Source organism: Chamaea fasciata, unplaced genomic scaffold, assembly GCF_029207755.1.
Source record: "Chamaea fasciata isolate MVZ Bird 193981 ecotype frontalis unplaced genomic scaffold, bChaFas1.0.hap1 SCAF_18, whole genome shotgun sequence".
Classification (NCBI taxonomy): domain Eukaryota; kingdom Metazoa; phylum Chordata; class Aves; order Passeriformes; family Sylviidae; genus Chamaea; species Chamaea fasciata.
This window is the reverse complement of record NW_027094103.1, coordinates 7,513,612-7,537,464: the sequence shown is the minus strand read 5'-3', so window position 1 is coordinate 7,537,464 and position 23,853 is coordinate 7,513,612. Positions and strand designations below refer to the sequence as shown.

At 45.3% G+C, this 23,853-nt stretch overlaps 1 protein-coding gene across 20 annotated transcripts in view; it reads left to right on the top strand.

Moving 5' to 3' along the window:
* The window catches only part of FBRSL1 (fibrosin like 1), a 503,666-nt gene that overhangs the window by 106,996 nt on the left and 372,817 nt on the right, over positions 1 to 23,853 (top strand). The window lies entirely within an intron of this gene.

Genomic DNA, 23,853 nt, shown 5'->3' with positions numbered 1-23,853 from the left:
CCTCCAGCCCTGGGGGCTCTGCACCACAGGAATTTGCAGACGGCTTGACCCACCGAGCTCAGGGTGATTTTACTGAGCCACTTCTCACCCTAAATTTCTCTAGTCCTGAATCTGCGCCTTTAAGGAGGAAGCAGCAGTAAAGCATAAATTCAAGGAAGAGCGAGTTAAAACTCAGCAGGTTTTTATCTAGATATTCTCACGGATTTTGGGACTGTAGAGAGGTATTTTGGGCAGCTTTTAGTGGGTTTGTTGCAGCAATCAGAAGAACGAAAACCCCCTTCTGCTCTGGCACACATTTGCCAGTCTGCAGAGCTCCCTGGAGCCTCTGCCTTACCTGTTCTGGGCATCACCTCTGTTCCCACCTGCACGCTGCTAGCAGGTGCATCACAGCTTCATCTTCCTCTCACAGCCCAAACACCAGGAAATGCCAAAAAGGAGACATTTCCACGTATTTATTTACTCAAGGTTAAGGTTTCCAAGAAGGCGTGTAAAATAATAACGGGTGTAGGCGCATGGATGCATTTTCATAAAGGCTTCAAGAAAGACTTTAGTAAGTAGATGTTGAGTGACAGCTCTGCGCTTTGTTTGGAAGTTTTTGAGAAACGCTGGAAGAAAACATTTAGATCAGGCTTGGTTTTCAGGGGGTTTGTTTGTTTGTTTGTTTGTTTGTTTCAAGGAGTATGGTTTGTATTTGTTGATTCACAAGGTTTGTTGGTGAAGTGATACTTTTTCCACAGTGTTTGAAATTCTCACAGCAGAGGGAGAAAAGCTTCAGTTAGCCCTTTAGCCTTCCATTCAAGTAAACAATAGTGGGCATAGCCAAAAATCTTGCTAACAGGCAAATGCCTGTTTTTACTGCTGCTGAGACGAACAATGTTAATTATATCAGAGAATCAAGAGTGTACTTTTACTCCAAATCTCTGTTTGAGAGTTCTCAGACTGTGACTGGAGGTGTTGCTTGCAAATACAGCCCTGCTGTCCCTGCGGTTAAAGGGATTTCACTTACTCTCTTTTGACCATCATTTCCCCCCTTTTTTATCTTGTTTTGGCTATGATTTCTCTGTGGCTGCAGGGGTGTGTGCATGCTTTGATTTAAAGGAGGATTTTTGAAAGAAATAATGATAAATATTTTTTCCAAATTCTGTCAAAATCTGATACATTTTTCATCAGTCAGACATTTCAGGATGGAAACACTGTGCTTCAACAGGATCCTCACAATGATCTCTGTCATGTTATCCTTGCCCTGAAATGCCTCATGTGCCAGATGATGCACTTGCATGCTTAGATAGATTTTCCTGTTTTGAAGGAAAAATAGTAGCGAATTGATTGGAAAGAGCAACAGAAAGAAACACCCGTTAAAAAATTCCATGGTCTCTCAGTCCCAAGAGTGAGTGTGAGCAGGGCCTTGGCAACTTTTTTCTTTGGCATCACCTTCCCACAAGTGTCCTGGGGCAGTGGCCTGTCAGGGATCCGGTGGCTGCAGCAGCTCTAGCAGGGTCATTGCTCACAGTGCAGGGAAGACTGTGCAGGAAGGGAAGAAGGGTGAGCAGCTTTCAAGTTCTCAGCGCTAATGAGACATGGTTGTTATTGGGGAAAACTCTGGGGACTTCATTTGTGCCTTTGGTTTAAAACTGAGGATTAATTTAAGTGTGGCTTCCAAAAAGTTGAAAGTCTTTGTGGTTGGAAATGTTGATCAGTAGGAAAATGGAAAGGACTTGTTCAGGAACCAAAGCTCTTGACTGTGACAAACCCTTGTCTTTTTGTTCCATTGACCCTCTCCAAGACTAAATAGTAACGTTTCTTCCAAGTGCTCCTCCTGCCTTGACCTTTCTGCCTGTGCTGATGAAACACTGTCCTGGTCCTTCTCATCTCTTGATGGCTTCAAGCCTCTCACTGCTGACCTCTTACAGATTTTATACCTTTCCTTTCTCTGTTCTGCCTGCACAGTCGTTCAAGATGCAATTTAGACATAATCTCTCGGGTTTATCTCTGGCTGTGGCATCCCTGGGGTTGCTGCATCAGATTAAAATGAGGAAGGGGGCCAACTTCAGAATTGGTGAGTGTGAGTAGTGGACAAGAGGTTTGTCCTAGAAAAGTCTGTGTATTTGCTGAGTGGGGAGACCTCAGCCAAATCACTTATTTATTCATTCTTCCGTTCCCCGGCCTGCCTTGGCTGCAGGTGTTCTGATATCAAAAAGGTTGGTTACTCTACTGGTGGCAGTACATGTTTGCTTTATCTTTAACCTGACAAGCCATTTGTGCTCCAGGGCATGTGTAAGAAGAATTAAATGCAAACAGTCAGAGTCCTCTGCAGGTTAGAGACAAGAAAGATAGTGCAAAGGGATTAAGGATTAAAGGGAGAACAGCCATAAGCGGGATAGAAGGTTCATTTATGCACTTGGCTCCAACTAGATAAATATTTATGAGCAAGGGGAATGGATGGTTGTAAGAATTTCTGGCGTTTGCATAAGCAGGGCAAATATAAAATTCTTGAAGATTTTGGCGCTGTTGACGTTCAGAGATTTTTTTTTCCTAGCAGTTTGAAGGAGTTAGGAGCAGAGATCCCATTTAAAGCCCTCATTAGCTAGGTATTTATGGCCACTCCAATTCTCTTCAGAAGTTTGAAAAGATTGTATTTTTTGGTTGAACTGCACTTGATCTGCTTTTGATACTCTTTTTACTTGCTTCTCTTCAGAGTAAGTTTTCTATTCATGGGTTTTCCCTATGCTATATGGATAATACACTACTCTAACCATACAGTATAATTTTCAATTTATTGCAGAGATTTCAGTTTATTGTGTATCTCCACAATAAGGTAGTATGCGGTGAGAGGGACTCTTTACCTGGGCTTTTTGTGGGTTTTTTTTTTCCTTGTTTTGAAACAAATGACCAGTGACAAAACATTGAGAGGAGTGGGAAGTCTGCTGGTGATGGAAATGAAAGGAAGAGTCCTTGAAAGTGAAATGATGACACTAGGCCAAATTCCAGCAAAGTTTCAGGGAGACACTTGCAGGGAAATGAGGCTCATTAATTGTTTTCCTTGAAGTATTAAATGATTAAGAGAGAATGCTTGCCCTTAATGATTTGATGCTTTGGCTGCTTGACTGGCAGCAGTTATTTGTACAGTCTCAAGGGTCTAGGTTGGGTTAAACCTGCCAACTCTTGCTAGACAAGATAAAGCCATTACTCTGATGTGGCTAAAAACATTGGCAAGCCTCGAGAAAGTTCATTTTTATAATTTTTGTGATAATTCTTCTTATGAATATAGTCAGAACCTCATTTTGCAGAGATGAGTCAAATCGTAATTGCAGGAGTGTTTAAAGAAAAATTTTGCATGGGGAAGACGTGGAGTTGTGGTATTTTCAGAGCTGTTACTGCAGCTGAAGGAGTAGACCAGGAGGGGCTTTGCCTGGTCTGCAGTGCAGACTCACTTTAAGAAGTCCTCGTGGTCCCTCCTGCCAGGCAGGATAAGGGGCTTGTCAGTTCTAGTGACACGACAGGCACTGAGAAATGACATGGCCAAATTTGCCAAGTACTTTCCTTGGTGGGCAGAAGGAGGACAAATCCCCAGTGAGCACACAAGCTGCTCGCAGAGCTGTGTGGGACTGACAGGAGAGAGCTGTCAGCTTCTCCTGGGCTGGATGTTGTAGGAAAGCTCCCAGTCCCTGCCTGCCCAGGCTCCTGCCTTACTCCAGGCTATTCCTGCCAAGCACAGGGAAAAGCAGCACCCCCCTTCAACCTCGGGATGTGCTCAGTGCTGGGGATAAGGTGCTATTCAGGCTCTTGCTGCTGTGTAATATGCAGTGTTGCCCATGAAACTGCCATTTTACATTGATTTCCTACACCTCTGCATGAATTTATCATTAACAGCTTTATCATGCTGTTCTTACGAGAAATTCCAGATTGTCGCCCCTGGGAAGTTTATCCAGGGCTATCTTTACAGCTCTTTGGGAAGTGGGAAGAGGAACCTAAGCATGGATTTAATTTCTTTAGATGTGGGGATTTATAGACACCTGTTCTGCAGCTAATCTTAGGTTTTCTCCGCGCTTAAATTTAATTCTGTGCCTTTTATTTTCATCCTTAGTCCAGAAATCTCAGCACTGACAAGGAGCAGAAAGTCATAACCTCACTGTTTTGCACGTGAAGCTGCTTTTGTTTTCATTGGTGTTACTGATTCATTAAAGGACAAACCTCAGTAAGACAGAGGACGTGCCTTATTCCTGGGTCATCCCTGTCTTTGTGTGCAGGTGAGACTTCGCAGTGGACCAGAAATCCTTTTAAAAGTGTGACACCAGTGTGGAAAGTAGGCATCTTTCTTCATGGCACACAGAGGCAGCAAAAATATGTTTCACATTTTTCCTTGCACTGGCTTTTTAGCAGCGTTTTGAAGTATGTAGTTTCCAGATCTTAGATTTGGAGTGGCTCAAGATCAGTCATTTGAGCAATGAAGGTAGGTGTGATTTTATGCCATCAGGAGCACTCCTCAAAGAATAGAATTGGCTTTGATTGAGAGCAAGCAGCAATGTAAGAGACAAATGGCAGAACTCTGCATTGACTTCTGCACTGTGCAAGCGTGGTGGTGCTGGGGAGGACAGCAGGGGCTGGCACAGCTGTCACGAGGATGAATTCTGGGTTTTAGGCCCAGAGGATTCAGCTGTGTTTAACAGATATTATTTAGATGCATTCCTTGCATCCCTTTCCTCATGCTTGCTTGTCTGTCAGGGACTTATCTCTAACAGGGCTTGTAGAAACATGATGTTGGCTGTGGTTGTGACTTTTCTAAGAGACTGCAGAGCAGCAGAAGGACTTTGCAATTATGATGTTTTGATACAGAGATATCTATTCTAAGCACAAAATGAGGGGTGTGAAGTCTAGCTGGTGGCAGGTGGAGATACTGGCTGGTTTCCTGATCCATCATTTTGTGGAGATGAGGAAGGAGGGGAATGCATTTCATCACTGGACCTCATCCAGTCTGGATGACCTCTTGTTCCAGTTCTCTAGGATTTAGAAGAAAGTGTGCAATAACCCCATAAAATAACTTGTAATTTTATGGATCAGCAAGCTCAAAATATCTGCTTTTGTCCAAGTGGGGCTGCAGAATGTGGCTGTCCTGTGCAGCTGCCATGGGTGGGTGAGGCAGGGAGCTCACGTGGAGCTGGCTGAGCTCTGGCTGGGGCTGCTGGCACTGTGCGAGGAATGGGGCACGTCTTGCACGGCCTCCTGCTCCTCTGGAGAGCCTTGTTCTTACTGCTCTTGAGTCTCCTCCCATTACAGATAGTCTAATTCTCTCATGCTGGGATTAGGGGACCCCACTGAGAGGAGCTAAGGGGACCAGCTGCTCAGAGGCACAGCCCTGGTTTCTCTAATCTCAGAGGGCCACCCTACATAACCCTGAGGAATTTCCTCTGGGAGCAGGAGCTTTCCTTTCCTGTGCTGGGTGTGCTGCCAGTGCTCCCCCAGGCCTGTGGCAGGTTTGTGACACCCCAGACGTGCAGCTCCGCTCTCCAGAGGGACGGTGTAGGTCGAGGAGTGTGGGCTCTTGGACACTGAACAAGCTCTAAGCTATTTACATGGTAGTTGGGGGAGCTCTGTTTTTCTCTGAGGTCTGAAAGCCCCAGGTACTTGGTTCAGTATGTTTTGAAGCTGAGGGGTTTTGTCCCAGCTTTATTCTTATTTAATGCAGATACTGAACAGAAGCAGCATGAGAGCTGCATTCCAAACTGTCCAACTGGAAGGTTTCAAAACCGGGCAGACAAAAGCAGTTTCCAGAAGGTATGTTTGTACTAGGTTCTTAGCATAGCATTATTTAACTTCTTTTAATCAGTGACCTGGAGCAGAAAAAATAAAACCATTACTCATAAAGCTCTCAGATAACACACAGATTAGGTGGAGTGCAAGATAAGGCAGGGCCTGTGTGACTGGGATCTCTCTGTGAACAGTGTGTTCTGATGCAATAAAATGCCATACTCTGGAGACAAAACGAGGGCCCTTCTGGTATAATGAGGAGATGGAGGAGGGATAGCTGTCTCCTGGGAAATGGCTAGCCTGAAAGAGGCTGGCGTGTCAAGGCAGATAACCATCTGAACTGGAGTTTTCCCAGCCTAACTGTGCCCAAGATCGAATGTGTAGACAGGGAAGTACTGAGCTGAGTATGCCCACGGTGGTTGCAGCCCTGTATTTGGCACTGACACAATTCTGTGTTCCTGTAACCTGAATTCTGTATTCCATCCTGATGCTTGCCGTTCAAGAACATTGGTTAAAATTGGAGAAACTTCAAGAGAAGTGTTGTGAGGACTGTTAAAGATTCAGAAAATCTGTTTGGCAGGGAAGGACTCCAGGAGCTCTGTCTGTTTCGTTGTAGGAGGGCAAGGGGTGACAGGACTGCAATTTATAACAGCCTGTGCAGGGCAGGGAAATTTGATAATGGAGAGCTCTTCTTTCTGGCAGTCAAAACTGTAAGGAGATCCAGTGGCTGGAAGGCTCTAACACTGATACTTTTAGACAAGAGATAAGCTGCAAAATTTTACTGGGGTGAATAATTAATGACTGTAGCAGTTTACCAAGGGTTGTGATGACTCCATCCCTGGATATCTCTGAACCTTTCTAAACAAGAGGCTGTGTTTGAGTCTGGGATGAATTCAGGCCGGTCTGCAGCAGTGTACCTGCAGTTTTGAGGCAGTAGATTTTTCTCTTAAAACACTGGGGGAATTTTTACACCTGAGGAGACAAAGCTCTGCTGCCCAGGTATGTGAGTTTTAAGAGTTCTCTGTACATTTACCGTTTTTGTATGTTGTTCTCAAAGACCTTGAACAGCTCCAAGTTGCAGATGCTGCTACAGCTCTTGCTGGGAAAACTGCATTTTTGGGGTTAGTTGTACACCAGAGAGAAGTGGATCTCTTTCCCTGTCATGCTGCTGCTTCTCACGATTCAAAACCATTGGGGAAGCAGTGTTTGCCGTTTTTTTCCTGATATTGCAGTTGTATTTTGTAAACTGATGAATGCTCAAGTTGGAGCTTTTGAAATGGGAGAGATGGGGACACCTGGCCCCTTTGGTGCATTGGTCCCTTTTGTTCGCAGTGAGGAGGGTTTGCGCTGAACTACACTGAAAAATACAGTTACCTGAATTTTTGGGTTTTGACCTCGCTCTAGAGGATCCTGCCTTCCTCCATCCCTGTCCAGGATTTTGGGGGAACCTATGAAAATTGACGATGTGGAGAAAACATTGTAACATAGGTGCATTGCACTTGCTGGGGCTCCAAGCCCTCTAATCTCTCACTTCTTTATGAGGTTTGTGCTTGTTTTGCTTACATGCCACCAAGTGGGTCACGACTCGAATTTAGCCAGCGCTGTTATTAATGCCGGAGCAAGTCTCCAGCGGGCTATTTTTAGCAGGCAGGGCTGTTGCTGAGAGCTTGCGCTTGCTAAAAATGCCTTGGAATGATTTCACAGGCGATAGTGTCTGTGGTGGAATTTGCGCACCAGCTGTCTGTCTTGGGGCCAGTTGATTGTGTTGACACGTATTCCCTGTGATTTGTCATCCCTGCCTCCCGCTCGGCGATGGCTGTGACAGCCCTGCTATCAGTGTCTGATGGCAGCCGTGAGGGAGGGGGAAGTGACAGCAGCAGCCTCGTCACTGACAGCTTGGGAAGCGCCGGGATGGCAGGAGGGGGACCGTGGCCCTGGCTGCTGTTTGATTTTTGCCTTGCCACCCCGTCCCGTGCAGCCCACCTGGCTGCAGCCGCCCTCCCTGCCGGCTCTCTGCGCCCCAGCCCTTTCCCCAAAACTGCTCAGCAGTATTTGGAGCGCCTCCCCGATTTCAGTGCCTTCCTCTACTGCTGAGCTTTATTTTGTTGCTGGGGGTGGCCTTCTCTCCTAAGCTAATAGGATAGATAAAATGTAAGGCCAGATTTTCAGAGAATGCCCCAAGGAGCAAGGCTCGATGTGGGATCTCTGCAAACTCCGATTCGGGGTTTGTCTGCTGGTTTCATGTGTAGTCTGATTGTGTATGGTTCAGTTCTCCCATCAGAAGTCACAGGGTAAAGGAGAGATACGAGGTTTATAAATTAAGTGATTAACTTATTAACATTTACTATCTAATGTATATCCAGGGTAGGTTTTAACCTCTCAAAATAAAATAAAATAGACTTGCTAATATTGGCAAGTGCCCTTGCTCCTGTAAATGCAATACACAGAGATGCAAAACTGCACCTGTGACTATTTTCTAAGTGAAATTACTGGTTCAGTTAGTGAAACAAAAGGGTGCTAATTCTTATCCAGGGATTTCAATGTGTTGTAAGTCCTGGAAGTTCAGAATCACGACATACCTTTGTGTTTTGTGACTGAGAGGTGAATCAAAGCTGCTGTGATTAAATGATTATGAATCCGTTTCAGGACTTTGCTTCGTAACAATTCCACTGATGAATGCAAACAGTACAAAACTTTCAATTCACAGACCTTCAAAGCAACCCTTTACTCTTGTCTCCTGAATCTGAAATATCCTACTAATTTTTTAGTGTTACACAGATACAGATTTCAAGTAACTCTGAAACTATGCTAGGAAGGCAAACAGGCAGCTAGTGATGCTTTATAATGCTGCAGGATTTTTGCCTCCAGAGACTTTGATGCAAATCTTGGCCCAAGCCTGCAGAGGAAATGAGTTTGGTTTTAAACTAATTCTTAGTGGATTTTTGTCTGTGTTACAAATGATGTGTGGCTCGTCTGGCAGTCAGAAACCTTCCCTGAGTAAAGGCTGGATTAGAGAATGTGTTTTAATAAGGCTTAATGGGGAAATGTGTCTGGATGAAGCTCTGAACAATTTTGCACCACTTGTTTTTATAAGCACCAAGTTTGGCAGAAATTATTAAAAAAGGGGAGGGGGAGGGGGCAGAAGCTGTTAGTGGTGGTGTATTTATAATTTGCTGTGGAAGAAAACAGTCTCATTACGAGCCTGTAATGGTGCTTGTTCCCCCCTGTTTGATATATACAGTATTGTATTCCTGTCCTTCAGCTCCTGAGTTTTGCCACGTGAGAGAAGCACTGTTCTACCACAAAGGCATTTTCTCTTTCTTTGTCAGTCTGAGGCCAGCACTGAGTTATCTGTCCTGAAGAGGCTACACCAGCAGCAATAAGCAATGGCTGGAAATCCCATGGCCATGGCTCCTAAATAATTCAGCTGGCAGGTTCCTTGTGCTTCTGCTCACTCTTTCAAGTGAGTGCCTTACCTGAGAGCCTGCTTGGGGCTTTCTGGTTCTGAGTGCTTGGAAGTGGTTTCAGAGGAAGGCATTTGAATTCTGCCTAAAATAATTGATGCCAGAAAGAGCTTTAGGGGCAAGAAAAGATTAAGCTGTGGGAGCACTGATGCCTCCTGTTGGAGAGGTGATGTGAAGGGTGGTTGGCCCCAGTCCCTCCAACACAGAGGTCTGTGTTTCTGGCTGCTCAGCAGCAGATATCTGTGTGGGCAAAGTTGCTGGAGAGCCCAGATTTCTTTTCCTTCGAGTACATGAAGACTGGAGGGGGAAGTGTGCATCAAACTCCTTCACTGTCCTCAAAAGAATGACATTCTTAGCCCAGCTGCTTGAAAAATGAACTTTATTTCCTTTACTATTCCCTTCTGAATATCTACATTTTCTTCCTCTCAGTGCTTCCACTGACTTACCTATTTTTACCTTGGCTGAAGGCTGGGATTAACTCTGTGTGTATGACTGTACGTGCAGCCTTAAATTATATATTTCAATATCATGGAAAGGTCCAGAATGAAATATTTTGGAGATCAAGCAGCAAGGAAAGGGAAGGTATGTTGCCCTGACTGGCTTTGTTAAAAATTCTGTGATACAACCCAGCCCTGCTGCATGGAGGTGAGCACAGCTAATCCAAGACTCCCCGGCTCCTGTCACTTTGTAAATTAACCCTGTGGTATGAATCCAGACACCTGGTACTGGGCAGCAAAGAAGAGCAGATTTTGAAAGCTGCTTGTTGGAAACCTGAAGTTGCAGTTTTGTGTCTGGTTCACTTGTGCTCTGCACTGGGATCAGAGTGGTCTGAAGGTGATCAGAAGTTCAGTCACATTTAATTTGTGACCTGTAAACATCACTAGTTTATGACCTCGCCACTTGTGCCTGCTGCCTTTAGTCTTTGCAAGTCTTTGTGGCTCAAAGGTTCACTTCAGATGTTTGCTGGAGATCTTTAGGAACTGACCCACCCGGATTTTTCCTTGTAGTTGTCAGACAGAACAAATTTCAGTCCTGTGTTTCTTGAGCTTGGATATGTACTGGTTCGTTTATTTAGCAGATAATTTATACTCTGTTCTGTTATACTCTGTAATTTATACTTGTTGCTTGTTTGTTAGAGGTGGTGTCTGTGATCAGAAAAAGGAAAACACAAGTACATGTGAACTGGTTAATAGAAATGCAAGTGCATCGGGTGTTATGAAGTGAGTGCATATGCTGCTTCTAAAACAGTGTTTGCTCTTTAGTCATTGCTATGAATTTCTGAGTTGGTGCTATTAGTTAATCCTTTTAATCTGTTATAAAGAGATTCAGACAGGGAGTTCTGTTTATTGTTCTTTTATCCCCCCCTTAGCATCGTTCCATTCACTAAAATCGTAAGTCAACATGCCATATTCAGAGTATCAGGAATTTTTGGTTCCTTTTGGTACAAGGAACTTAGAAAAAGGTGCAGTGGTAGGAGTTTCTTATTCAGATTTCCAGCCACTTAACACAACCTCTGGGTGATAAGAGTAGAAATAAAAGTATATAAATTTTTACTGTAGTGTCCTTAAATACCCTTAATACTTGAGCAAAGGCTTATGAGTTTATTTAAAGAATATTGAGAGCATTTGGATTTGGTGACCTTTTTTTGAGTCAGACACTGGTGGAACTTCATCACTTCTGAATGAGATGATTTGACCTTTATCAAGGATTTAAAACCTCTGGACCCAGAAGAAGAATCCAAAAAACCTACTTCTTTCAGGGTAATTATGAGCATATGGCTAGATCTAGCAGTACCATTTCTATTTTAATTGGAATATTGTGCTCTACACAAATATGGGCAGAGTATGAGCACGGCTAAAGGAGGCTCAAGTGAAAGAAAATTCCTGGGCTGGTTCTTATTGAAAGTAGTTGCAGAAAATGCAAGTTTTTACAGTATTTCAGGTTTTGGGGGTTATTTTCTTCCTCGTTAAAATGCTTCCCTATGGAAGCCAGATGGGGGCAACCAGCATGGTTATTTGCGCACAAATAACTTAAAACATGCATCAGAAGAAAAGACGGTATATGGGGCATCCATTGCTGTGCTGGATCAATCTTTGCAGGCAAAGATCCACTTTCCCCCATGAAGAAGTTATGAGGGTCTTAAAACAATGAAATGGTGTTTCCTCACTGTTTTGTCGGCCCAAACACGAGGTAAAATCAGCTACTTGTTCCTTGGGGGGGAGAATGAAATCCACACTTCTGAGTGAGGAAATTCAGCTGGAGTAGATTATTTCCTATCCCTTTGGTGCACAACAGTACTTTGCTTGCTTGTTTAAATCTGTAACCCATAATAAACCCTTAATTTTTGTGTGGTTAGCTTGAATTTACAGTTCTCCTTTTTTTTTTTTTTTTTTTTTTAAAGTTTCCTTCATCTCTGTAACCAACAAGCTGCATTAATCCTTTCTGTATACACAGATTCATAGTCTGTTGTTTAAACTATTATCCTTTGCTTCTAGGGATCAGATGCAAAAGCAGAGTGTTTGGGATTCTCTCTTTTTCTTCCAATTGCTGCAACTGTAAGGTTTTTTCTTCAGTGAATGTAGGATAAACCACTCTCTTCCTTAAGTACTTACACGCCTGTCTGAAGACTCTAGCCCAGCATAATGGTTTTAACTTTGTAATGAGGGGTCACTCCTCTTTTAATACATAAGAGGCAAGGGCAGAGAGATGAGAGATGCGGATTCATTGTCCCTGTGGGCTTCTGCTGCAGCAGCTGAAGGTGATTTAACCGTGATCAATTTATAGTTTGCAGTAATCCATCAGGTTATGAGCAGCAGGGGCTGTGGGCCGGATGAGCTCTGTGCTGTCAGCTGCACTTGCGGGGTGGTAAATTCCAGCAGAAGGGCAGGGAGGAGTCAGCTCAGAGCTCTCCCGGCCACTGTGGTTAAACGCAGCCGAGGTCCCAGGGACAGGTGCATTAAGGACACACCTGTGCAGTGCCCAGGGATGGCTCAGCGTGGTGGCCAGAGGCTTGCTGGTGGCAGTGGCACCCGGTTCAGGACAGCTGCAGTGCCCCAGATGTGTCGGTGCTGTGTGTGAGTTTGCGGTTTTTATCGCACAGGTGGTGTCCTGGGCTGTGCAAGGAGGTCACTGCGCTTTGCAGCCCTGTGGTCCTGGCCAGTGTGACCAGCATCACCTGAGCCAGCCAGCCAATTGTCCTGCCCAAGCCCCAAACTTTGCTGCTGATGTCTCCTGCCTGCCTTCCTGCCAGGTGCTTGTTCTGCCTGGAGCCTTGGGAGGAGCCTTGGTAATGGTTTTCCTTCGATGGGCCTGAAATTTCAGTCTCAATTACTTTCAGCTGCACTTCTCTGAGAACCGTGCTTCCACAGTACATGCTAAATTGTTTGGAAGGACTACATATGCCTCAGGATCAAAATGCAACAGGAAACATCAGCAGCATGTCTAAATAAACATCTCTGTCTCTCTTACAAGAGTGTTTAGCAGCTCCGTTGGCAGATGTTTCTATAAAATGTTAAATACTGTGCTTTCCAATCCTCCAAACTGTTTGTAATGCAGCAAATAGCAAAGGACAGGGAAACCAGCTGAGGAAGGTATGGCAAAGAATGGGAGAGCCCTGAAGAATCAGAGGTTCTGTAGAAACAAGAAGTGAAAGTGGGTCCTGGGAATTAGTGTTTCGTTGATAATGGCGGGGTTAAAAATTCCGTATTACTGAAATGCTTTGGTTTAGATGCGTAAAAGGACAGAAGGCAATAGGTTGGTTTCATGCAAGTGAGGGGCTTTGTGACTGATGGCTGATTTTAATTTGTTGGGAGTTTTTAATGTGCATTTTTGTATCAAAGCCTGACTTACCAAGTTTTAGACGTGTAAAACCTGAACAGAACTTAGTGGTCTGTTTTGTGGGTTGTTTTTCTAATTGTTGTTTAGTTTGGGGATTTTTTTTTTCCTTGTGCATCCCTTGCGTCCTCTTAAAATGCTTTTTAAAATTTTACTTACTTTTCCTTTGGTGTGCTAGGGGAACAAGGGGCTTATTCTTTCCTTTTCAGTTCCTCTTTGTGTCTGCTGTCTCTTCATTCCTTCATCACGCAGTATGTTCCAGCTTAAACTCGGGATATAATTTGCTTAAAAGCTTGTCGGTGACTTTGCTGATGGGGCAGTCAGGGCCACCTTGTCCGCTGCTGCCCAAGCTCAGCTGTCCCTGTGTGGTGACAGTGCTGCTGCCTGGGGCACTGGGGCAGCAAACCGGGCCAGTTCTCTGTGCTGCTGCCCAGATGTTTGTGCTGCTGCAGCGGCAGGGACTCATAAAGGAATCCCGAGTGGTCCCACGGGTGCCTCCATCACCCCAGATAAGGGAAAAGGGCTTTCTCAAGGTCGTTCGCAGCTGGGATGGGTAGAGGGATGGGAGCCCGACGTGGCCCTTGCACCAGCAGCTCCTCACTGCCCAGCAGAGGCAATTAGCACCTTCATCCTCATCTCCCTGGGTGCATCTGCAGGCTGTTTTTCTTCCAAATGCTTTACATGCCAGACCTGCGATATTGTCAAGTACCAGAAAGTAAGATTAGATAAGGGGAAGTAGCAAGTGTGTGCTGAGAGCTGGTGGAAATTGCCTGAATGAAGCCTTAGCCTGGGGACAGGGGACAGGCTGGGCTCTGTGTGGGAGCAGGGCGCTGCTTTTCCATGCTCCTGTCCCCATGGTCCTTGGCTCTGGAACCACTTGTCACGTTTCAGGCTTGAGGCAAGTGCTGGATCCTGAAACCAGAGGCCAGGCATTAGGGGCTGGAGCTGGGAGAAGGCACTGCTCTGGCAGTGTTATCACTGCAAAATTGAGGAAGGGCTAATTGGCTTGTTCTGTAAAGCCAGCTGATCTCTGGGAGTGAATGGAAACGGCTCCGGCTCAGAACAGGGTTTGACTACTCCGTGTAAAATACTGGGTTTTTGGAAGGTGGATAGGTTGTCTGTATTTTCCTAAACTGTAATAGGCATTTGGTCTGATTACTCAGTGGTTCCTGGGGTTTTTTTGAGTAGGCATAAGCTAAGATCATGATTGTTCTCTCTTCTCCACCACTGTGACTTTCCTTGTCTCAGTGGAGTTCACAGCTGCATAAAACCATGTAGGTGAATGCAGAATTGGATGGTAGATGTCATATGAGACATCCCACTTGTTCTCTTGAACAGATTGCAATTCATGCTGTTACCTAAGTATTCTCACTTCCTTACTGCCAAATCGTCCCTGAAATGCTAGAAACTGAAACTGGAAGAATCTAGTGCATTGTATCCTGGTAGCAGGAGAAGGGGAACGAGTGGCCTGTGCCACTTAGAACTTTAAGAAGTTCTAAGCCATGAAATAACATGTTGGTTTTGCCTGCTGGTGTGATGCCAGGAGACGGTCACGCAAGAAGTAAATGTAAAAACAGAGGTGGAAAAATCAGGTTTTTAAATTTACGGATTAGTTTTGGGGCAGGAGAAGAAATGTGATACCCTCTGCTTCAAACCTACTCCAGGAAAAACATTTTGCATTTTTGTTTGGTTTTGTTTGTGGGGTTGGCTTATTTGTTTGTTTCTACTGTTGGCAATGTTTTCTGTGAACAAAACAAATGCTTACCTGGATCTTATCTGCGTGAGAAATTCTCAGCCCTTCTATTGCCCTGAAGTCACTTAACTGGCCCCGTGTTTGCAGCCTGTTTGTGGCGTGCTGAGCTGGCTTTGCAAAGGCTGAAGAGATTTGGAGTCTGTGCTGCTGCACTGATATGTCACTTCATCTGTCAGCCAGGAGTCTCTTCTGTCCTCTTTGTATCCACATGCCCATGCTGGCCAGATGGTGCTGGATTTGGGTGCCATCCAAAGCAGCGCATTAGAAAGGCCAGGTTATGTGTCATATTTCAAAAGCCAAGAAGTGCTGCCAGTTCTGCTCCTCTGGTAACAAGCAGCTTGACTTAATATATTGATCATGTTGTCCTTGCTATTCTCAAGTTGATTTCATCTAAGGCACTCAAAGGGATATAAGGTTGAAGCTGTACAGATACCACCTGTTGCCCACTCTGTAGCTAATATCTGCATTTGCACATACTGTGTGTCCTAGAAAAATCTGCTCTCTACCATCACCGTGAAACCCTTCCCAGTGCCAGAAGGAGATTTTGACAATGTTTGACTGTTGGTTCTCCTGCAGCACAGTATGTTTGGGAGCTGGGAGATGTAGATTTGCCAGAGAACTGATGTTTGATTTGGGGCGAGCTGCTTTGCATTTGTTAATTTCTCATACTGTAGAAATAGAGGTCAAAATGCTGCTTCCCTTTGTGTTCTGCTTTAAGAATTGCTAATGAGAAAAGCTTGATAAAAGCCAAATTGTGATATTATTTATAAATTATGGAAGAACTTTCCCTCACCTTCTCAGCATGCTTTCTCTTTTTTTTTTTTTTTTTTCCTAGAGGCAGACTTTTGCTAATGGGATGTGAAAGCCACAAACCCCATCTGTATCAATAAGAGCGTCGTGTGGAGAGGGAGATGGGGAATTAAGTGCCATTAAGCACGTGTTAATTAACATGGCCCTGCACTCCCCGGGTTGCTGCCTTCTGTGGGATGGGTGCACACTGAAGCCAGTCTTTCTGGTTTTTTAAGCCTTTATATTGTCAGCCCGGATCTGTAAAGTTTAAGGATACACTTGCCTCTGATATCTTTGCAAAAAGAGTGCTGGTGTCTCGGTCACCTGCTTTTACGGATTCTGCTGAAACCTGAGAACCGATGCTTACAATTTTGCTCGGTCACAGTGGGGAACTTGGGAAATCCAGATCCTTCACTGGGAACAAATACCTCAAAACCCCTGTGTTTTTAAACCCCTTTCTGCTTTAGCGAGCACTTCTGTTGAGATGTGTGAAATTACCCCTTGTGCCCTTCTATCAGCTTTTTGAAATGGAGTACTCTTGATATTATCTTTTTATCAGCAGTTTTTACTATCGCAGGGCTCCCTGAATTCCTTGACAAGAGCTGCTTTGCACACAAAAGCCAGATTATCAGAGGCTCCAGGAGAGACGCTGTGACCCGTTGGGTGCCGGGTTTGGGAACAGGGCTGAGGCACTGCGGGGGCAGGAGCTGGAGGATTCTGCGGACATCCCGGGGCACTTTGTCTCTTAGCAACAGGCTCCCGAGATGGAGCCGGGACACTGGCCTGCTGCACCCCAGCATCTCCCTGCTCTGCTGGCCGGGGTCTCCTCGGCTCACGCCCGAAGTGCTGCTGCTCGGGTGTGATGTGATGTGCTGTGGGATCCAAGAGTCCCCTGGGTTACACCTGGGATGGAGATCAGAGCTCTGTTAACAAACGGGGATTGCAAAATGCTTTTATAGATCTTTGTCATCTTCAAAGTTCTTTGTGGTGTTGTACATTTGAGCTGTGCTGCAGCTTTTACCCGATTTTAAGAGCAGTTTTTTAAGACAACTTCCGGCCCGAGTATCTCACACGTGAGGTGTGCTCGCTCTCCGTTGCGTGTGCTGTTGTAGGGTTGTTAGGCAGTGTGTGTAAATGTACAGTATAATTGCCATGTCAGCTTTTCTGCTTCTGGTTATCTACATAAGGAAGCAAAGAACTGGTGGAGATGTCTGCTGTGATGTGGGTTATTAAGAACTACAAGACACAAGTAATCACAAGGAAGCCTCCTTCCACACAGGCTGTTCCCCAGAGTCTCTGGTTGCATCTGTTCCATCTTAACCCTTCTCACATTGACCAGGTTGGTTGGTTCTTGCCAAAGGGTTATGCCTGTTTGAACAAATAAATGCTGTGTGCTGCACCTGTATTTCTCACTCTCTGATATTTACTGTTGACAAGGTGCTGTGAACAGTAAATGAAAGGCAGAGTTGAACTCTCAGAGACATACAAGGATCAGATGTTCAAGTGCTCTTAACGAATTTGGGTCGGTCAGCAGGGGTGAAAGTTGCTGCTCTCTATCATGTTTTAATTCCCTATTGTGTTTCAAAGTTGAGCGTTACCAGCAAATGGAAAACTTTGCATGAATGCCCCCTTTTCTGATCTCTGACTGGCAAAGCCTTGTTCCAGTAAGGAAGAAAAATGTCCTACAAGCCAGCCAGCCTTCAGTTTAAGGTCTGGAAAGTGCAGATAGACGTTTCTGTATCTGAAAGCTAAGCATTAAGAGAAACTTGTAATTTAGCATGGGAACTGAGGAAGTGATTACAAAGAGACACAGCTTAGCACCTCTTGGCTGGGAGCAGACTGAGGTCCTCTAAACAGGATGGAAAGAGAGTGTCAAAGCCGATGCAAACTTGGAGCACTGGCTGTGGGTTTGGTGAGAGAGAGTGGAGTGAGTGACAGCACCTGCTCTGCCGAGCTCTGTCTCTGCAGCGGCTCCTTGTCCTGGCAGCTCTGCCTGCCCCGGGCTGTATTTGACACGCTTGGATGAGTGGATCACATCATGCCCATTCTGCACGTGTTCTCCTCGCTGCAGCTTGCTGGGATTGTTCTTTTATGCTTTAATTGTCTGCTGTCCTCGTTGGGTGTTTGCTCTGTTGCTCCTTCCTTCGTGGCAAGTGAGACTAACCAGGCGAGGTACAGAGGCTCCTTTTCCCCAGGAACAGTAATGGATGTGCTGATTTATCTGCTCCTTCTTGTATGGCTCGTTGAAAGCTGATGTACCCAGGATCTGGTGGTGTCGTTTGTCACTCTCTCAGAAGTCTCTCTTCCCATTAGCACTGCACTTGCCCTCCATTTCTTGCTTTCAATTTCATGTCCCAGAGGAAACCGGGCTGGAAATGAGAAAGAAATATGGGTTTCCTTCTTAAAAAGAAAATAAACCAAACCGTAAGGGCTTCCTATTGGAATGTGATGGGATTGGTCTCCTATCTCTTATCCTTTGAAAATCCCAGCTGGAATTATTTAATGTCAAAGCCTGGAATTTCCCAGTGTGAAATTCATGGCTGGCTAAGGATGCACTGGGGATTAGAGAGACATCACTTTGCCAGGGTAGCGTTGCTGTCGCTGCAGGAGACCTCAGTCACACAAAGGGACATTGCTGGTCTGTCCTGCTTCAAAGCTGAATCTTGGGGATGAGATTCCTCAATTCCCATTGAGGTGACATGCTGTGTGACTGACAGCTGGATTGGGGTGGAATAAACCAGAGCGAGTAACACTTTGCACTGCCTGGGAATGGAGAGGGGAAAAAAATGAGGGAGGTGAGCAAAACATAATCTGCTGATTTTCTTATGTGGTGAGAGGATAGTTTGCTAGTGCATATCCAAAATTTCCCTGAGACAACAGCTGGGTGATTTTGCTCATTTTGGCTGCATGAGAAAAAGACTCAGGTGAGGTGATTACAATAATTTCATCTGCTCCAAAATTACAATAAAATAAAAATCTATGTTATGGGACCCTGATGTCTTGCAAAGTTTTAGCTTAGATAACAGCACTCTCCTTAGGAGAAATCTCTAAGTTTTGGAGAATGTCTTCTCAGTATCAAAGTAGTTGTATAAAGAAAAAACAGCATATTTAAACAGGATGCTGGGCAACCACTAAATGCCTTTTTTGTCCCCCTGTTCATGGATGAATATTTTACGTAGGCATCGATGTCTGTGTTAGGATCTATAAAGGACTTAGGCAAAACAGTAGCTGGTGGCTGGATGTGCACTGGCTGGTGAGGTGTTTACAAGGTGTTGTTTCTGAGACTCATAAATCAGCAGTGCTCTAGGTGATGGGGGGAGAGAGAAGAGCAGCTCTAAAAGCATAACCTTGCTGGCCTCTTTTTCTAAACTGTTGATCTCTCTATAAAAGAGGATTTGCCCTGCTGTTCTAATAAGAGTGATAATATATGTGTAATTAGAATTTAATAATTATTTGTGTGACTGGATCTACTGCATAGGCTGGTTCAAGTGATTGTGTAACCTTTGCATTGTGTTCATTATCTAATGTTAAAATAACAGCTGGAAGTTGAGAGACTGACATGCAGTTTTAAAATTACAGAGCTTGAAATTGCTGCTGCCTGTAAACATATGAAAATCTATTAATGACCTTTGAGCTCTCTGACTGAAAATGTTTTGTAACATAGAATACATTAAAATTGCCTGCTACTATAGGGTGTGTTTCCCATTTCTCAGCAATTGCCTAGGATATAAATGAACGTTTTGCCTCTGCCACAGATACCAGACTATTTGAAACTATTCTAGGAAGCCCTGAGGATATATTGAAACGTGGCTGCTCATTGTTTGTTCAAGCAAACCGGTTATGGAAGAGCTGCTCGGGAGCACGTGGTGTGCTCAGCCCCTGGATGTGGGAGAACATCTCTGCTGGCCACACTGACAGCTGCAGGCCTGCGCTGTACAATGCATCTCTCCAGCAGCACTTGAGCAGGAGCAGGGGTGGCCGGGGTGGCACAGATCCACTGTCCTGGGCTTTTCGTTAGCACGTGGGACATTTAGATAGTTAGAAAGGAGTCTCTCTCCTGCTAGAAGTCATCCTGCTCAGAGCTTTCCCCTTAGGCTGCAGAAATGTGCTATGGGCAGCTGTTTCTGGAGGAGGCTGGCTTCGACATATTTCTTCTTGTTGAACCATTTATATTTCTTGTCGTTTGTTTCCCAGCCAGAAGAAAACTACCAGAGGACTAATTATTGAATACGCATTCTAGAGCTCATGACAGCTGAAGTGAAAATTGTTGCCTACCACTGAGGGCAACTGCAGAGTTGGTAAAAAACTGCCTCTAGTGTCATGGTGTTTAAACATAAATTAATTTATAACGCAGCCCCAGGGATCAGGATATGGCTGTTTTTATTTCTGGAGACTCTCACCCCTACAGCAGAGTTGGCAGGAGCGGGTTTGCGAGCGCTCGCTCGTCTCTCTTGACGCGGTGTTGGCTGGCTTTGTGCAGGCTGTGTCAAACTGCAGAGCTCACAGCCTGCTCTGCTGGAGCTGAGGAGCCTTCACCCCCTGTTCTGCAGCAGCACTGGGAACAGCACCCTTCCTGGAAGGTGGGAATAAAGAGTGTAGGCTGGGAGCAGAGTCTGCAGTTACTGGTGGAGTGAATGTGTTCAAGGCTGTCGCCGTGTGGGAGATTCGTCTGGAGCTTTCGTGCTGTAAGTGCTACTGCCTGAAGAGCAGTACGTTTTTCATGGCTGTGTTTTAAAAGTATGTCACCATGAAGTGAACGTGTGGGGGAATGCTAAAAAATAGAGAAAAACTTCGTATTTAGCAGGTGGAAGCCCTGAATTACTTTAGAAATCAGGCTGAGGTTCTTGAAGTCATGACCAAGCTACCTAAGGTTACAGCTGTATCTCTTACTCTCAATATGAAGCTGGTGACACAGGAGTCAGTACAGTCATACTGTGGTTGTTGTGTATTTCACACTGTGAAGATCAAAACTTTAAACGCAGGAATATAGATGGAGGAGAGCAATTTAGGCCCCTACCTCTGGTAAATGAGCCATGTGTCCAGTCCATCTGCCCAGCCTCAGCTTGGCTCAACTCCATTTCCAGAGTCCAGCTCACGGAAGCGTGACATCCCCCTCAGCAGAGGTAGAAGCAGTTGGGTCTTCTCCTTTTGTTTTTAACTTTAAAGAGAAATGTATTTCTAAGCATTCCTGTCTATAGTAATAAATAGGCTGGAGGCATTTTTACCTAACATTGTGTTTCTGGTTTTATCTGACTAACTTAGCTGAAAATTGGTCATGATGAATGCATCCAGCTGCCACACCAGTTTGTGCTGGTAGGATCCTCATGCCTTTTCCATTGGCAGCTTAGGGCCAGCTGGGGAGTGGGGGTTGCGTTACATTTCTGGCAGGACTGGAAATGAGGGATGAAATGGCCACGTCTGGCTTTAGGGAAGGAGCTGCTTCTTCAGGTCCTATTTCTGCCACTTGGTGGGAGCTGTTCGAATTCAAGGTGTGCCTGTATGAATAATCTAGGGAAAGGGAAAATAGTTCAGGTGAACTGTTTAAAGGCTGCCCTGTCAAGAAGCATGTGTTCGCTGACTATCAGCAATGTGGGCTCAGCAGTGCTCTTGGATATTGGCACGCTTGAGGAATGTCTTCCCAAAACACTTTACTTGCAGTGTGTGCCTGTGTCACTTGCTTACTTGCTGGATACCTTTGGAAGTTAGTTGAGATTGATGGCCCCAGGTCACATTCTTCAAGATGGGGGTGGTTTTGCATAGGGTGTCACTTGTGGGATGCTGGGCAGTGCCTGGTGCTGCTGCCATTCCTGATGGGTCCCTTGGGAAGGAACTCCTGGGAGGACAGGAATTTGCAGGGAGGACGTGCTCCGTGCTCAGCATTCACACCTGGCAGTGCAGTGGTCAAATCAGCTGGACAAGGTGCTGTCTGACGGGCACAAGCTCTTTCCAGCTGCTTTGTACCCGACACAAACCAGGCAGGCTGAGCTCCCAACCTTGGCTGAAAGCAGCTTCAGCCCAAACGTGCTTTTTATCTGCAGTGAAAGCTGGGCAGGGTGGCCTGGTGGTGCCTGGGCAGCAGCAGCCCCTTTCAGCACTCCTGCAGGCTGTAAAAGCTGGGCAGGCTGTGCTTGCAATATGCCTCATTTCATCTACCTGAAAATGGTGCCCCAGCTTCCCTTCAATCATTTAAGCTCCCTCGCTCTCTGACACACTTTCCGCTGACAGTAATTCTGTGAGCACTGTCGGGCATTTACTGCCATCACTGGAGGAAATACTGATGGCTTAAAATGGGATCATTTCCTTTCTGATGGACAGCAGGCACCTGTGGGAGTCCTAATAGCTGCGCCGTGTCTGTGAGTGGGCAGCCAGGGTGCAGTTCTCTGCAGTGAGGAGCTCGCAGGCTCTGAGGAGGAAATTGGAGGAGAGGGAGAAAGTCACGGCCGGCTGCCTGTGGAGCTCTGGAGTGCGGCTTCAAGCCACAGATTTTGTGTATCCACCTCCCCGATGGGTGATGGTGGGGAAGGGCTTATACCAAAACCATGGCCAGCCATATGCTCGCATTCCTGCGGATTTCCTTGGCCTCTTGCTAAAGTGAAGGTGTTTGCCGTGTGCATTCTTGCTTTTATTGTCCCCTGAATGACTGTTAAACACTCTGTTTCCAGGTACTTCCTACTACGGTGTGGGGAGACGACTGGATTTTTCCTTGAGGAATTGTAAAGGAAGGGAACAGAATCACCCCCTTTCTCCCCAGTTTTTAAAAACAATTACTGCTCAGCACCATATCATTATTTACAGCATCATATCATTATTTATTCAGGTGTAGCGCAAGCAAAAGGAGCAGTCAAAGCCTTGTAAATTCAATGTGGATTGAAGCGCATTTCAGTGTTTTTCACATAAAAGGATAGTGAGCTGACCTTCCTTTTTGTAATTTTTGACTATGTTTTGTTGAAGTAACATTTGTCCGAGCTTTCTCTGCTTGGTACTGTGTCTTTGAGGTCCTAGAAGCAAAGGTCTTAATTCTTGGGAGACATAACAAGTGGGCGTTCAGCAGAGTATGGCAGCTTGCTCTTTAGATGTTCATAGGTGACAGGAACGTAGCCTCTGGTAATAAATTTGAGTGTTTCAATTACAGTAAGTTTCTTGGTTCATCCACTTGTATTTTTAAGTTAAATCATGTATCATAAACCTGCAAACCAGTGTCAGCTTCAAATGTCTTAACATTTCCAGATCTGTCTTGTCAAAAAGTCATCTTATTCTTGAGCTAAACGTGTGACAGGGTCAGAGCAAATGTGATGCATTTTAAAAAGCAGGACCCGAACTCATCTGGAATATGTCAGCTGTGAAAGGAGAATTGCAGTCCAAGGTTAAACAAGCAAGGATTTCATTTGCAATCATTTTAATTGATATTGATTGCGCTGCTTGAACGTCGGGTCAAAGCAAGAAAGTCACTTCAAATCTAGACTCTTGTTTCTGCCTTTTGAGACAGCTTTAGTGTCTTTGGCTGGGAGGCTGGGGGGCTTGAGTTATGCTTGCAGTGAAGTTCGCAGCGGGGGAGAAGAGAGGGCTGGGAAGTAAAACAAACAAGTGTGTGTTGTATTACAGGAGAAGTGAGAACTTCCCCATCAGTGGAAACTGAGCTGTCTGGCTGGACATGCCAGCAGACAGCTTCCCGAAGTGTGCCCTGGGCTCTGGGAGAGTGAATCCGGGCTGGCCTCCTGCCGTGGGGGGCTTCCAGTGCCGAGCTGTGGGCCAGCCCCCATTCCACACGCCTGCCCCTGGCTGCCCTCACTGCCAGCAAACTCTGCCCCACGCCTCTCCAGAGCTGAGCTCAAGCTTCTCCCCTCTCCCACTGTTTAATCTGCTCCTGCTCATTGTCCAGGTCTCCAGTTGTGTTTGCTGCTTGTTCACCCTGCTGAGTTCAAATTCAGTCACCTTGGTGTGCTCCTACCTGATGCCCTTCAGTGGTTCTTTTTTATCCCTTTTCTCTTTCCTTATTTTTCACCTAATTTCATTTGCCTGTTGGGTACTCGTCTCTTCTTGTGCTGGCTCCTGTTCTTGCAGTGCTCTCTCTCTCTCTCTGCAGGCCTGTCTTCAAACCCATGCTTTAAAGTTAGTCTTTCATGTACATTTCTCATGTTTATCTGCCATATTATCTTTCCATTTGAATTGCTGTCTCCTGTGTCCCCTTTATGCAAATGAATGGACGGTAGGTTTGTGTTAGTAGTGGTTCTCTATTTGTAATGTGCTTTCTCTGCTTAGAGAGCACGA